Below are 14,574 nucleotides of genomic sequence, written 5' to 3' on the forward strand. Positions count from 1 at the left end.
ACGGTCTCAATCACCCCGCAAAAAGAAGCTCTCTGTGGAAGGAGGCTACCTCACGGAAAGCTGATATATTAGCTGTACAGGAAACACACTTTCAGGTTGACAATCAACCTCGCTGTACCCACAAGAACTTTCCACTGATCCTGTTTGCCTCCTGTAACGACAAGAAGCGGGGTGTGATGCTGGCGTTTAGAGACACTTTGGCGGTCACAATCCACAAGACTGTACTGGATCCTGACGGCAGGTTCATCATCACCACCTGTGACATAAATGGCATGCCAATGACTCTGTGTGTACTCTACGCACCAAACTCGCACCAACTTCGGTTCCTGAAGAGAGTTCTCCCGCAAGTATATGATGTTAAATATGGTCATTTATTGTTGTGTGGGGACTTCAACGCTGTCGTCGACCCTGGGTTGGACACCTCGGCGTCCCCCCGGGATCGACGGCAGTCCTTGGGGCCCCTTCTTCATAAAGAGAAGCTGTACGATGTTTGGCGATGTCAACATGCAGCGGAAAGGGACTATTCCTTTTTCTCTCCTAGACACAATTCCTATTCCAGGATAGATTTGTTCTGTGTAGACTTATTTTTGCTGAATAGGGCGACTTCCTCTGAGATCGCTGACATCACCTGGTCCGACCATGCGGTGGTGGAATTGACCATAGAGGAATCCGCCAAATTCTCCCCGACACGTATCTGGATATGTGATTCCCGGGTCTTGCAGGACGACGGGTGTCGTAATAGACTCAACAAGGAGATACATGAGTTCCTTGCCATTAACGAACCCTCTGTCTCCGACCCGTGGGTGCTGTGGGGTGCACTCAAGGCCTTCATTAGAGGGGTGTGCATCCAGCAGCAGTCGCGGCTTCGGAGGCAGAGGAGGGACAAGGTATCATCCCTAACGACTGACATTCACAATCTGGAAATGACCAACAAAGCACGACCGAACGATGCGGACTCGATGGCTTTGATTGGGCTGAGACAGGACCTTAGACTCCTACTCCTAGAACAGTCAGACAAACATCTCCAATACCTTAAACAACAACATTATTTTCAAGCTAACAAAGCGGGGAAATATATGGCCAATCAGGTTAAACACAAACAGGCTAAGTCAAGGATTGCACATCTGCTGCAACCCTCGACCAAATCGAAAATCACACACCCGCAGGCCATAGCCGACGAATTTGCCAACTTCTACGGCGCGCTGTATAACTTACAGAACGACCCTAGCGAACACCAACCGACAGCTGCGGATATTGACCAATTCCTCGCGGCCGTGTCCCTGCCATCTCTCACTACTGACCAACTGGAATCGTTGAATTCACCGATTCTACTGTCTGAGGTCCAAACCAGCATCTCCTCCTTGCCCAAGGGTAAATCACCAGGGCCGGATGGATTCTCAAATGAATTCTTCCAGCTCACGTCCCACCTCACGAGCCCCACTTTAGTTGCAGTGTTTAACAAGGCCATGGAGGTGTCTTCACTCCCACCTGACATACTAGGGGCCCACATTGTCACGCTACCCAAACCAGGGAAAGAACCTAACACCCCTGCTAACTTTCGCCCCATCTCCTTGCTTAATTCCGATGCCAAAATATACGCCCGTATACTCGCCAAACGCTTGCAAGCTATATTGCCGTCCCTTATACATAAAGACCAGATGGGATTCACGGTGGGTAGACAGACGTCGGACGCGACTAGAAGGGTCCTAGGAATCATGCATCTAGCTCATACATCCAAAACCCCGTCAGTGCTACTCACTTTGGACGCCGAAAAGGCATTTGATAGGGTCCACTGGGGGTACATGCGAGCCACGTTGTTGAAATTTGGCTTTCGGGGCCCAATACTGTCAGCTATTACAGCGCTGTATTCTTCCCCAACGGCTCGGGTATACACTGCTGGCACTCTGTCCAAACAGTTCCATATATCGAATGGTACCCGTCAGGGATGTCCTCTCTCTCCATCGATTTTTAACTTAGTCATTGAGCCCCTGGCGGAGACCATTCGATCCAACCCCTGTATAATGGGCTTCTCCCTCCCTTCCTATCATCATAAGATAAACCTTTTTGCGGACGATATTATCTTAATGCTTACCCAACCGCACACGTCCCTCCCAGCAGCTTACGATACACTTCAGGCATATAGTAAGGTATCGTACTACAAATTAAATGCATCCAAGTCCACGGTCCTCAACATGGGGGTCCCCTCCGCCTCCCAGATATCCCTCGCGAGTAATATTCCCATTCCATGGTCCTCGGATAAAATACACTACTTGGGTATAGATCTCCCAGCAAACCCTGCCAAATTGCTCTCAACAAATATGTCCAGAATACAGGCAAAGATCAATGCCGACATATCTCGCATGCGCCCCCTGTGGTTCTCATGGAGCGGCAGGGTGGCGGCGTATAAAATGTTTATCTTGCCACAACTGCTGTATTTGTTCAGAGCTCTCCCTATCCATTTCCCTATGACGCACCTCCTCAAACTATCTAGGACTTTGACGACCTACGTGTGGGAGGGCAAGCACCCACGCTGTGCTTTCGCGACTCTAGTTCGGAAGAAACAATTTGGGGGGGCATCGATCCCAGACATACCGACGTACTATTGGGCCACTGTCTTGGCTCAGCTACGACATTGGCTAAACTCTGCCGAACACCCGATTTGGGTGGACCTGGAGAGAGACATTGCACCCATTTCGGACCTCAAAGCGCTGCTTTTGAGTGATAAATGGAAGGCTTGGGACCTACGCTTACTGCCTCCTACTATGCAAGCTTCGCTGAGGGTGTGGCGTCGCTCTCCAGTCCTGCTCAATGAAAGAGACATTCTGTCCGAAACCTTATTACCGATTTCTATTCTCCGATTGCATATACCTGACCTCCCCACACGTTTACTGACTAGTTGGGGCCTTAGGTCACTTAACTCCTTCTATGATAACGGCACTTTGCTCTCAACTCCCGACCTCATTCGCAAGTATGCACTCCCACACAACTCCTTTTACCAAGTGCTCAGGGTAACGCACTTCCTACTATCTCACCCATTATGCAAAATAACCGTGGACGGGAAATTATGGGACGCACTCACAGACACGTCGGGACATTCCCCTAGACTGTCAACCTACTACAATATATTGCTGGACAATGTGACGTTTCACAAGACCACACACATGTTCAGATGGGACAGGGACCTGAATGCGACTTTCTCTATTACTGAGTGGAAGGCAGCTCTCCAGGCGATTCACAAATATTCACACTGTGCCACCCATTGGGAAACGGCTCTCAAGATAACGAATCGGTGGTACTACACCCCCTTTCGACTGGCAGGCTTCTCCCCAAAATAATCCCAACTATGCTGGAGGGAGTGCTCCCAGGTGGGCACTCTGCTTCACATACTATGGTCGTGCCCCTCCCTACGCAGTTTTTGGAACCAAGTGTTCTCTTACATATCTTCTCACACGGGCTGCCTGACCTCACCGTCCCCAGCTCTGGCCTTATTACATCTAGGTATAGATAAAATCCCTGTCATGTATAGACCTTGGGTGACCCATGTTCTTCTGGCGGCCAGGACGGTAGTCCTACGTAAATGGAGAACACCCGATGCCCCGAACCTGTCAGAGGTGGTTTCATTATTAAAAACGAACTATCAATTTGAAAAGGCTATCGCCATCAACCAATTGAAGTTGCAATCCTTCAACTCCCAATGGAACTTCTGGGCAACAACATTGTAGACCAGTTCTAATGTACTGACATTATTGTTCTTTACTGCATCCTTACTCCACTTACCTCACCTAACCTGTACCTTTCCCTCCCTCCTCTACCCCTCCTCCTCCCCAACCCATGGGACAGGCACTGTTCGGCTTGTACTGTTATGTTTCGTTAAGCCTGTACCATGTCAATATGTTACTGTATTTGTACGGTTGTTCATTTGCAATGTATGCATTTAATTTTGAATAAAAATCATTTACACAAAAAAGTGTAGGATAGCGGGAGAGTCTAAAAGCAAGTCTTATATATGGAAAAGGAAGCGGAAACAAGTGGGAGGGGGAGCAGAATAAGGGCCTGGATAAGACTATAAACAACGGAAATCAGTGCTGGATACCTTTAGCCCTGTTGGAGTAGAACATAGCATATATATATATATATATATATATATATATATATATATATATATATATGTATACATATTTAAAAATAAAATGACGGTATATGACATCAAGAAACACAGTATAACACCATCTAGAAAAATCTAGGTCTAGAAAAAATGGTGGGATAAGTATGACTCAAGGATCAATGTGTCAGTAAGGGCCATATATTAAAAAATATATTAAAAAGTATATTGAGAAATGCATTAAAAAATGTATTAAAAAATGTATGATGATGGTCCCACATTTGAAGAATGGAATATGACCAAAATTCTATATATAATTAATGAATGAGCAATGAATATACATACAGTGCCTTGCGAAAGTATTCGGCCCCCTTGAACTTTGCGACCTTTTGCTACATTTCAGGCTTCAAACATAAAGATATAAAACTGAAATTTTTTGTGAAGAATCAACAACAAGTGGGACACAATCATGAAGTGGAATGAAATTTATTGGATATTTAAAACTTTGTTAACAAATAAAAAACTGAAAAATTGGGCGTGCAAAATTATTCAGCCCCTTTACTTTCAGTGCAGCAAATTCTCTCCAGAAGTTCAGTGAGGATCTCTGAATGATCCAATGTTGACCTAAATGACTAATGATGATAAATAGAATCCACCTGTGTGTAATAAAGTCTCCGTATAAATGCACCTGCACTGTGATAGCCTCAGAGGTCCGTTTAAAGCGCAGAGAGCATCATGAAGAACAAGGAACACACCAGGCAGGTCCGAGATACTGTTGTGGAGAAGTTTAAAGCCGGATTTGGATACAAAAAGATTTCCCAAGCTTTAAACATCCCAAGGAGCACTGTGCAAGCGATAATATTGAAATGGAAGGAGTATCAGACCACTGCAAATCTAGGAAGACCTGGCCGTCCCTCTAAACTTTTAGCTCATACAAGGAGAAGACTGATCAGAGATGCAGCCAAGAGGCCCATGATCACTCTGGATGAACTGCAGAGATCTACAGCTGAGGTGGGAGACTCTGTCCATAGGACAACAATCAGTCGTATACTGCACAAATCTGGCCTTTATGGAAGAGTGGCAAGAAGAAAGCCATTTCTTAAAGATATCCATAAAAAGTGTTGTTTAAAGTTTGCCACAAGCCACCTGGGAGACACACCAAACATGTGGAAGAAGGTCCTCTGGTCAGATGAAACCAAAATCAAACTTTTTGGTAACAATGCAAAACGTTACGTTTGGTGTAAAAGCAACACCGCTCATCACCCTGAACACACCATCCCCACTGTCAAACATGGTGGTGGCAGCCTCATGGTTTGGGCCTGCTTTTCTTCAGTAGGGACAAGGAAGATGGTTAAAATTGATGGGAAGATGGATGGAGCCAAATACAGGACCATTCTTGAAGAAAACCTGATGGAGTCTGGAAAAGACCTGAGACTGGGACGGAGATTTGTCTTCCAACAAGACAATGATCCAAAACATAAAGCAAAATCTACAATGGAATGGTTCACAAATAAACATATCCAGGTGTTAGAATGGCCAAGTCAAAGTCCAGACCTTAATCCAATCGAGAATCTGTGGAAAGAACTGAAAACTGCTGTTCACAAACGCTCTCCATCCAACCTCTCTGAGCTTGAGCTGTTTTGCAAGGAGGAATGGGAAAAAATTTCAGTCTCTCAATGTGCAAAACTGATAGAGACATACCCCAAGCGACTTACAGCTGTAATCGCAGCAAAAGGTGGCGCTACAAAGTATTAACTTAAGGGGGCTGAATAATTTTGCACGCCCAATTTTTCAGTTTTTTTATTTGTTAAAAAAGTTTGAAATATCCAATACTTTTAGTTCCACTTCGCCCCGGTAATGCTCCTCTGCTGCTTCTTTCAGAAATGTAACAGAAGACATTTCTGAAAGAAGCAGCAGAGGAGCATTACCGGGGCAAAGTTTTTCACCTTCACGGGACAACAGGAAGCTACAACTGGGGGAACATCCATTAGATATACAGTCGTTGGTGAAAGGATATCCAGTGGTTATTTATATCCATGGCATAATCGGATCTGGTAAGAGTATATACTCTTGACTGTTCACGAGGTGGGCAGAGCTGGTCTATACTTATCACTGCACTTATATTCGTTTGGAGATTTCATTGCACCTTATTTTCACCCGTCTGGTAAGGGGAGCACCTGCACCTTTTAAAACAAGCACCTTTTTGCCATTGTATTTACTTGCTGAAGTGGGATCCTTCATACAAGCACCGATGTGATTTGTTGCACTTTAGGACTTTATTCAAACAGAGTGAAGTCAACTATAAACGGATAAAGGAGGAGGGAAGAGCGCCACTTGAGTGCAAGATTATGATTTATTATGACATAAATACGTAGTAACTTACATTAAAGTAAGGATAAAAGCATCTGTCAAGTCCAAAACGGTTCTACGATGGTGAGAGGGGTCCACACAATCCGGGGTGCCTCAGGTACAGAGCGCCAGACCAGCTGGCTGTGTGCCTCCGGGCGATCGGGGAGATCAGAAAGATGTGGCTGTGGAGGGAACCGGAAGGCGTCTGGCAGGAAACTGGCAAGAGGCAAGGGAGCTTCAAGACACGTTTCGGAGTCTGCACGAGGGCCCGGGCAGGGCATGTGCACTCCTTCTTCAGTTGAAGTGAATAACATAGGGAGAGAGAGTGTCTTTTATATGCAAATGCTGGGGGCGTGTCCTGGACAATTAAACAGGGCAACGAGTATTTAAAAGGGCAACACTGTGGGCTGATTAATACAGACTAAAAAACTAGAGAGGTTGATACATATAGCCAATACACATTGGTGGGATCAATTTTTTCTCAAAAAATACATATCAAGCAAAATCTCACCACGAGGTCGCAGAGTCCTCACCACATGTTCATTTTTGGACCCCACTCACACCAAAGATTGGCAGAATATAGCAGAATTCTGCACAGCCAAGTTTCTGGGTATACTCACCTCACAGAGGCTCATCAAATATGATGAAACCGTCCACCATATTCAAATCCTAACACAAGAAATCATCTCTAACCACCTCAATACTGGGCACTTTCACCCCCTTCCTTCCCAGACCAATTTTCAGCTTTCGGTATTCTCACACTTTGAATGACAATTACTCAGTCATGCTACACTGTACCCAAATGGTGGTGGTATTTATTCACCGCTGGGTTTTTTATTTTTTGCGATATAAGCGAAAAAATAACGAACATTTTGAAAAAAAAAAAACAATATTTTCTACTTTCTGTTATAAAAGAAATCCAATAAAATCATTTTTTGTCAGAAAATTAGGCCATAATGTATTCTGCTACATGTCTTTGGTAAAAAAATCCCAATAAGTGTATGATAATAGGTTTGTGTGAAAGGTATAGAGCCCACAAGCTAGGCTATGTATCATTGAAAATTGATCAATCCTGGGAGCTAATTTTGCACCTTCATATGCCAATTTGACTATGGGTTTCTGGGAAACCTTACATATCTGGCATAACAACCCCTACACACAACATCTCATCTTTTATGGTCGCTACATAGACGACATAATCATCATTTGGGACGGCCCATCCTCCACCATTAACAATTTTGTTTCACACTGTAACAACAACTCTCTTGGCCTATCTTTCACCCATGTCTGGCACCAAGAACATCTGGCCTTCCTAGACCTTGAACTAGGCCATGACGGTCCCACCATCTTTTCCCGGAACTACAGTTAACCCACAGCAGGGAACTTACATTCACAATTTAAAAGCTGTCAATATCCCCGATGGGTTAACAACATACCCAATGGCCAGTTCTGTCGCCTCAGACAAACTTGCACGAGAGACTCAGACTACATCTCCCAAAGTAACCACCTCACAACCAAATTCATAGAAAAAGGCTATCCCAAATCACTTATTGAACAGGCGTATAACACCTACCTACCTGGTAAACCTCCCAAAAAGGAACAGGATCCCACCAACACCACCATCCGCTTCATTACCCGGTTCCATGGCCAATACAAAAGCATGGAAAAGATTTTTTCCAGACATTGGAATATTTTGAAACAAGACCCCCTCCTCTCCTCTAGTATCCGCAAAAACCCTTGCATCACATACAGCCGAGCTCCGTCCCTAATAAACAAAATCGCTCCTAGTCAACTCAAGCCCCCCAAGTCCAACCCTCTCTGCCTCATACCCCTCATAGGCATGTTTCAGTGTAAAAAACCTCACTGTAAAACGTGCGAATTTGTCCAGAATGGACAAAAGTCCTTTACACATAAAGGGAAAACTTACCAGTTCGACAATTTCCACAACTGCTCCACCGACCACGCAATTTACTGTCTCACCTGCCCCTGCCATCTTTTGTATGTAGGGCGAACCATTTGCCCCTTGAGACAACGCTTCTGTCGACATAGACGTTTTATAGAGACAGGAAGCGATAAGCATAGTGTGCCCCGCCATTTTTTAGAATTTCATCAATGTTCCACCTCGGGCCTACAGATCTGGGTGTTAGAATCTATACCCAATATCCTACCTGCAGCTGAACGTTTCACATTGCTTTGTGAACGGGAAACATTTTGGATTTACACTTTAGATTCCCTTAGCCCTAATGGGTTGAATGAAGAATTAGACGTCCATACCATTATATAACAGCCTTATTTATCCCTTGTATACTTCTCCTCTAATGTTACCATTTATCATTTCAGGTTTCCCCTCTCTTTTTCATTGTTTCATTCAAATTTCTCCCATTAATTTGTAAGTATTTTGTCCCCCTCTCCTCCTTCCACACCCCAACTCCCCCCCATCTCTTTCTCCCCCTTCCCCCCCCACACCCCTCTCTTCCCCCTGTGCCCCCACCCCCACCGACCTTACTTAACACAGCCCCACCCCCCCTCATATATCCAATATAATATATATCCAATTTATTTAATAATCATTTATTTAATAGTTAATTGTTTTTTTCTTCTTTTTTTTTTGTTGTTCTTTCTGTTATGGTTAGGATCTGTTTATATCCACCATGACCAGTACTGTATACCCTCGAACATGTTGTACTGTACTATACATTAATTTTGTATATGGTCGCAATAGCTTAATTCATATATTTACCATGGTGTGTCTAGTCACATATTTCCATGCATTGTTGCCATATCTGCCTATTGTCCTTTTCTAAGTGACCCCTTATTACCTCTATTTCCTCACAACATTCCCAGTGTCTGTATTAATCAGCCCACAGTGTTGCCCTTTTAAATACTTGTTGCCCTGATTAATTGTCCGGGACACGCCCCCAGCATTTGCATATAAAAGACACTCTCTCTCCCTATGTTATTCACTTCAACTGAAGAAGGGGTGCACATGCCCTGGACGGGCCCTCGTGCAGACTCCGAAACGCGTCTTGAAGCTCCCTCAGCCATCTTGCCAGTTTCCTGCCGCTGACGTCAGACGCCTTCCGGTTCCCTCCACAGCCGCATCTTTCTGATCTCCCCGATCGCTCGGACGCACACAGCCAGCTGGTCTGGCGCTCTGTACCTGAGGCACCCCGGATTGTGTGGACCCCTCTCACCATTGTGAACCGTTTTGGACCTGACAGACGCTTTTATCCTTACTTTAATGTAAGTTACTACGTATTTATGTCATAATAAATCATAATCTTGCACTCAAGTGGCGCTCTTCCCTCCTCCTTTATCCGTTTAGAGTTGACTTCACTCTGTTTGAATGAGCTGACCCTGAGCTGCGGACCACCCTTGGATTGCCTCTAAGAAGGAGAAGCGTTTTAACCACAGGCAACGTGGGGGGTTCTTTACTGTTAGGGCTACAAGATTGTGGAATTCTCTACCACAAGAGGTGGTTTCTGCGGGAAGTATGGTGGCTTTCAAAAGACTCTTATGCCCCATACACACATGCAGATTATCTGCAGACTTTTGTCTGCAGACTTACCTTTTCTATGTAGTGCAAGGGCCTGCCGGATTGCATACAAATTGAAAGTGTTTAGGTTTGACCTCATATTATATGGTTTTGGTAAGTCTGCAGACAAAAGTCTGCAGATAATCTGCACGTGTGTATGGGGCATTAGACTTACATCTCAAGGATCAGAACATTCAGGGGTATGTGAGATGAGTACAGCCACGCACACCTACACAGGTTGAACTGGATGGACTATTGTCTTTATTCAACCTCACCTACTATGTAACTATGTAACTGTCAGAAATTTGCACATGGACTCTTAATCCCCCCCTGTGCAAACTGTTTTTGCCCCACCTGTGTACATCAACACTTTTATCTGCCATTGTTTCAGGTTATATCTATATGAACTCTTTGACCTCTGAGCGCCTAAACCAGTCTCTTTAGGACTTTATGAACCTTTTATGGACTGTTTATGTTTAAGATCCCATTGATCTATTCATTTATTTATTTAAGTTAGTGGTTTTTACACCTACTGTATGCACTGGTTTAAATTTAGCGCACTTCATATTTATTAATGTTTTATAGAGTAATGGTCGAAGTTACATTGTGACCCTGTCTTATCTGTCCTAAAATGCTGGACTGTATATAAGGTCCATGCTTTACTCGAAATGGTGGGCATATCCCCGAAGAGGTTCTCAGGGACTGAATTACATAGTTATGAGGTTCCATAGTGATGAACTACAATCCTGGACCTGTATAGCACCCTGTGGCTAACTCAACACATTGCACCAAGTGCCATAGTGAGCACCTCATGCTGGATCCGGTCTGGGTTCTGGGTCAGGTAGCCCACACTGTGTCTTAGGTAGGTGTGTCTTAGATAGAGCTAGAACCAGAAACAGACATTGGTGGTAAAGCATGGACTTTATATACAGTCCAGCATTTTGGACAGATAACCCAGGGTATCCCTGTACCTCTGACCATTACTCTATTATTCTTTAGAATAGAATCAATATTTTTCATTCCAACTTCCATTGCATTGGAAGAGAGGCAAGGGTTAAGGCAGGTTCACATGCTACAACTGCAGACAGATATACCCCCGAAGAACAAGAACTACACATGAAGCTACCACCAGAAGATGCTGCAACCCCTCCAAGGACCCACCTAATCATCATGATTGAGTATACCCCTGAAGGACACAGCATCCTCCAATGGCTACTCCATGTATATGGCTAAGCTCTTGAAGGCCACGTCAACCAAATAGGCGACTCATTATGCTGGAAAATCTCTTCCTCTTCACAAGTGCCTAATCGGATATCCTGCAGTACAGGTAGAAGTGTTCTGGTTGGGGTTTGAACTGAGCAACCCAGTGCTGCAAGGTGATGACCACTAAGACATTCTGCTGCTCTGTCCTTCTGTTCAATTTGCACCACTCTTCTAGCATGAGCTTCTAGCTTAAACATCATAGGGAAAAAAGGCAATGCACTCCTTCGGAAGTGCTAAAAATACTTGCATTGCAGGTAACTGCAGGAAGGGAGGTAAAAAAAAACTGCTTATAGATCATCCTCATCTTCTTATTAGGAATTGTTTGAAGAGGGTTAAATTGGTCAGTTGACAGGTCCTACAAGGAAAATGCTTGACATTGTCAGAGTTGAGACTCCTTGCACAGGGAGAGTTGTACAGACTCCTTTACAGTGTATCTTGACTACCAGTGGCAACCTGTTGGTAGGGGTCATCTACCTCCCTGGATGCCTGAACAAAGCAAGAAATTTATACAGGGTTTTGCCTGTCAAGCACCAAAGGCCCAGTCTACTGTGTGCATAATACATGCAGATCTGGAGAGGCTTAATAGAAAGTGTCCATTAGTCAGCTTCCCATACACCAGCTTTATGAGGCCTGCAGAAGGGCTGACAATCCAGGAACAGTATCAGTAAGGAAGACGCTGCCCCCCTCCAGCTATAACTTGCATAGAGCAGCCACAGCATAGAGGGATTAGGCTACAGCACAAGGACCTGTCACAGTAAGAAATAAATCCATGATAAACAGACACGGTGCAAGGGAGAACTCCATATTGTTAAGACATAAAATATTATAACATGTATAAATTGCTTCTCTAGCTATGTAGTCATTTTTTTTTTTTTAATTCACAATTCAAACTACGGCTGCTAAAGTCTCCTAAGCTGTCAAAAAAGACAGTGTAACAGTTGTTTGATTGCTGGGTGAAAAAAAACCCATAAGGGGTTAATTACTGCTAAAGGAATACTGACGTTATACGATATTGCAAAAAGTGGTCACCTCCTCCATCTATAACTGGTCTGGATAGTAAGGAGCACTGGAAGGGCAAACGCAGATCAAAAACGAAGGGATTTCCAGTCACTACTTACCAACCAGCCAGCAACCAGCCAAATTATCCTGTCTAACAGTATGCGTTAAAAACAGGGGTTTAGTTGCACACATTTGCAAATACATGCGTAAGCTGCAGGCCGCGCCAAGGCACCCTGATATCTGCAGTCCCTAACTCTACCTTTAAAGAGTCAACACAATGGGAGCACATGCATTCTGATGAGGTAGATGGAGGACAGGTGACTGGAGGGAGCCCACCCCTCCTTAAAGGCGCAGGGTCACACTGAGCACCCAGCACATAGCACAATGGCAGCGAAGGTGTCAGTGCGTTGCCTGACCAATATAAACGTTATACGATATTGCAAAAAGTGGTCACCTCCTCCATCTATAACTGGTCTGGATAGTAAGGAGCACTGGAAGGGCAAACGCAGATCAAAAACGAAGGGATTTAGTTGCACACATTTGCAAAACCCCTGTTTTTAACGCATACTGTTAGACAGGTTAATTTGGCTGGTTGCTGGCTGGTTGGTAAGTAGTGACTGGAAATCCCTTCGTTTTTGATAAAGGAATACTGACACTGCAGCGTCTCACATCAGAGCACCGTCCCAGCAGGTGAATAATCAAACAGACCCTGCCATACAGATGTAGTGCCCTCCTAGGTAGGTGCTAGAATGAGTGGATATAGTTTTTGGTTTCTCTGCCTAACAGGGACACAGCTCATGCTGTCTTGATGTTTCACACTGATCCAATAGCCATGGAGTATATTGGACAGTGGGTGGAAACCTGGCAGATGAGAGCATAGATGTCTGTACCAATGTTGTTGAAGTATTTTTCTAATTTGTGTATGTTGTCTAGTATAAGGTGTTATTAAATGGACTATTTCTGTTTTTGGTTGTTTCGGGCCTCGGAACATAACTTCCCCTCTTTTGTGCTTATAAGTCCTATTATAAGCTTTTCACAGTGTAGTCCGCGAATAGTCTCTAATAAGCAATCTCTTTCGAAGGGAATCCACCTCCCGTTTAAAATCTTCGTCGTTCGAACAGATTCGATGCAATCTAAGATACTGGGAGTAGGGTACTATGTACCGGGGGCTTGGATGAAAGCTATTGGCATGTATAACCGTGTTGCCGGCTGTCGGTTTTCTATAAAGTTTAGTTTCTATCCCGCCTTCTTCTTGTATAAGAATTTGTATGTCTAAGATCACACTACTACACATATACAGTATCTCACAAAAGTAAGTACACCCCTCACCGTTTTGTAAATATTTTATTCTATCTTTTCATGTGACAACACTGAAGAAATTACACTTTGCTACAATGTAAAGTAGTGAGTGTACAGCTTGTATAACAGTGTAAATTTGCTGTCCCCTCAAAATAACTCAACACACAGTCATTAATGTCTAAACCGCTGGCAACAAAAGTGAGCACACCTCTAAGTTAAAGTGTCCAAATTGGGCCCAAAGTGTCAATATTTTGTGTGGTCACCATTATTTTCCAGCACAGCTGTAACCCTCTTGGGCATGAAGTTCACCAGAGCTTCACAGGTTGCCAGTGGAGTCCTCTTCTACTCCTCCATGACAACATCATGGAGCTGGTGGTTGTTAGAGACCTTGCACTCCTCCACCTTCCATTTGAGGATACCCCACAGATGCTCAATAAGGTTTAGGTCTGGAGACCTTGGCCAGTCCATCACCTTTACCCTCAGCTTCTCTAGCAAGGCAGTGGTCGTCTTGGAGGTGTGTTTTGGGTCATTATAATGTTGGAATACAAGCCTGCGGCCCAGTCTCTGAAGGGAGGGAGATCATGCTCTGCTTTAGTATATCACAGTACATGTTGGCATTCATGGTTCCCTCAATGATCTGTAGCTCCCCAGTGCCGGCAGCACTCATGCAACCCCAGTCCATAACACTCCCACCACCATGCTTGACTGTAGGCAAGACACACCTGTCTTTGTACTCCTCACCTGGTTGCCACCACACACGCTTGACACCATTTGAGCCAAATAAGTTTATCTTGGTCTCTTGAGACCACAGGAGATGGTTCCAGTAATCCATGTCCTTAGTCTGCTTGTCTTCAGCAAACTGTTTGCGGGCTTTCTTGTGCATCATCTTTAGAAGTGGCTTCCTTTTGGGATGACAGCCATGCAGATCAATTTGATGCAGTGTGCGGCGTATGGTCTGAGCACTAACAGGCCGACCACCCACCCCTCTGAAGCAATGCTGGCAGCACTCATATGTCTATTTCCCAAA

The 14,574-nt window shown here is 44.4% G+C and overlaps 3 protein-coding genes across 3 annotated transcripts in view; 2 read left to right on the forward strand and 1 right to left on the reverse strand.

Annotated features, from left to right (window-relative positions):
• Positions 1-14,574, forward strand: part of LOC309550236 (uncharacterized protein) — a gene marked incomplete at both ends in the record, with an annotated part of 809,557 nt that overhangs the window by 277,734 nt on the left and 517,249 nt on the right.
• LOC309548765 (uncharacterized protein) overlaps positions 1-14,574 on the reverse strand; it is a gene marked incomplete at its 3' end in the record, with an annotated part of 203,203 nt that overhangs the window by 125,616 nt on the left and 63,013 nt on the right. The window lies entirely within an intron of this gene.
• Positions 1-14,574, forward strand: part of LOC309550731 (uncharacterized protein) — a 395,974-nt gene that overhangs the window by 71,834 nt on the left and 309,566 nt on the right. The gene's annotated exons all lie outside the window — the stretch shown is intronic.

The sequence above is a fragment of the Pelophylax lessonae genome (assembly GCF_965119305.1).
Source record: "Pelophylax lessonae genome assembly, chromosome: 3".
Lineage (NCBI taxonomy): Eukaryota > Metazoa > Chordata > Amphibia > Anura > Ranidae > Pelophylax > Pelophylax lessonae.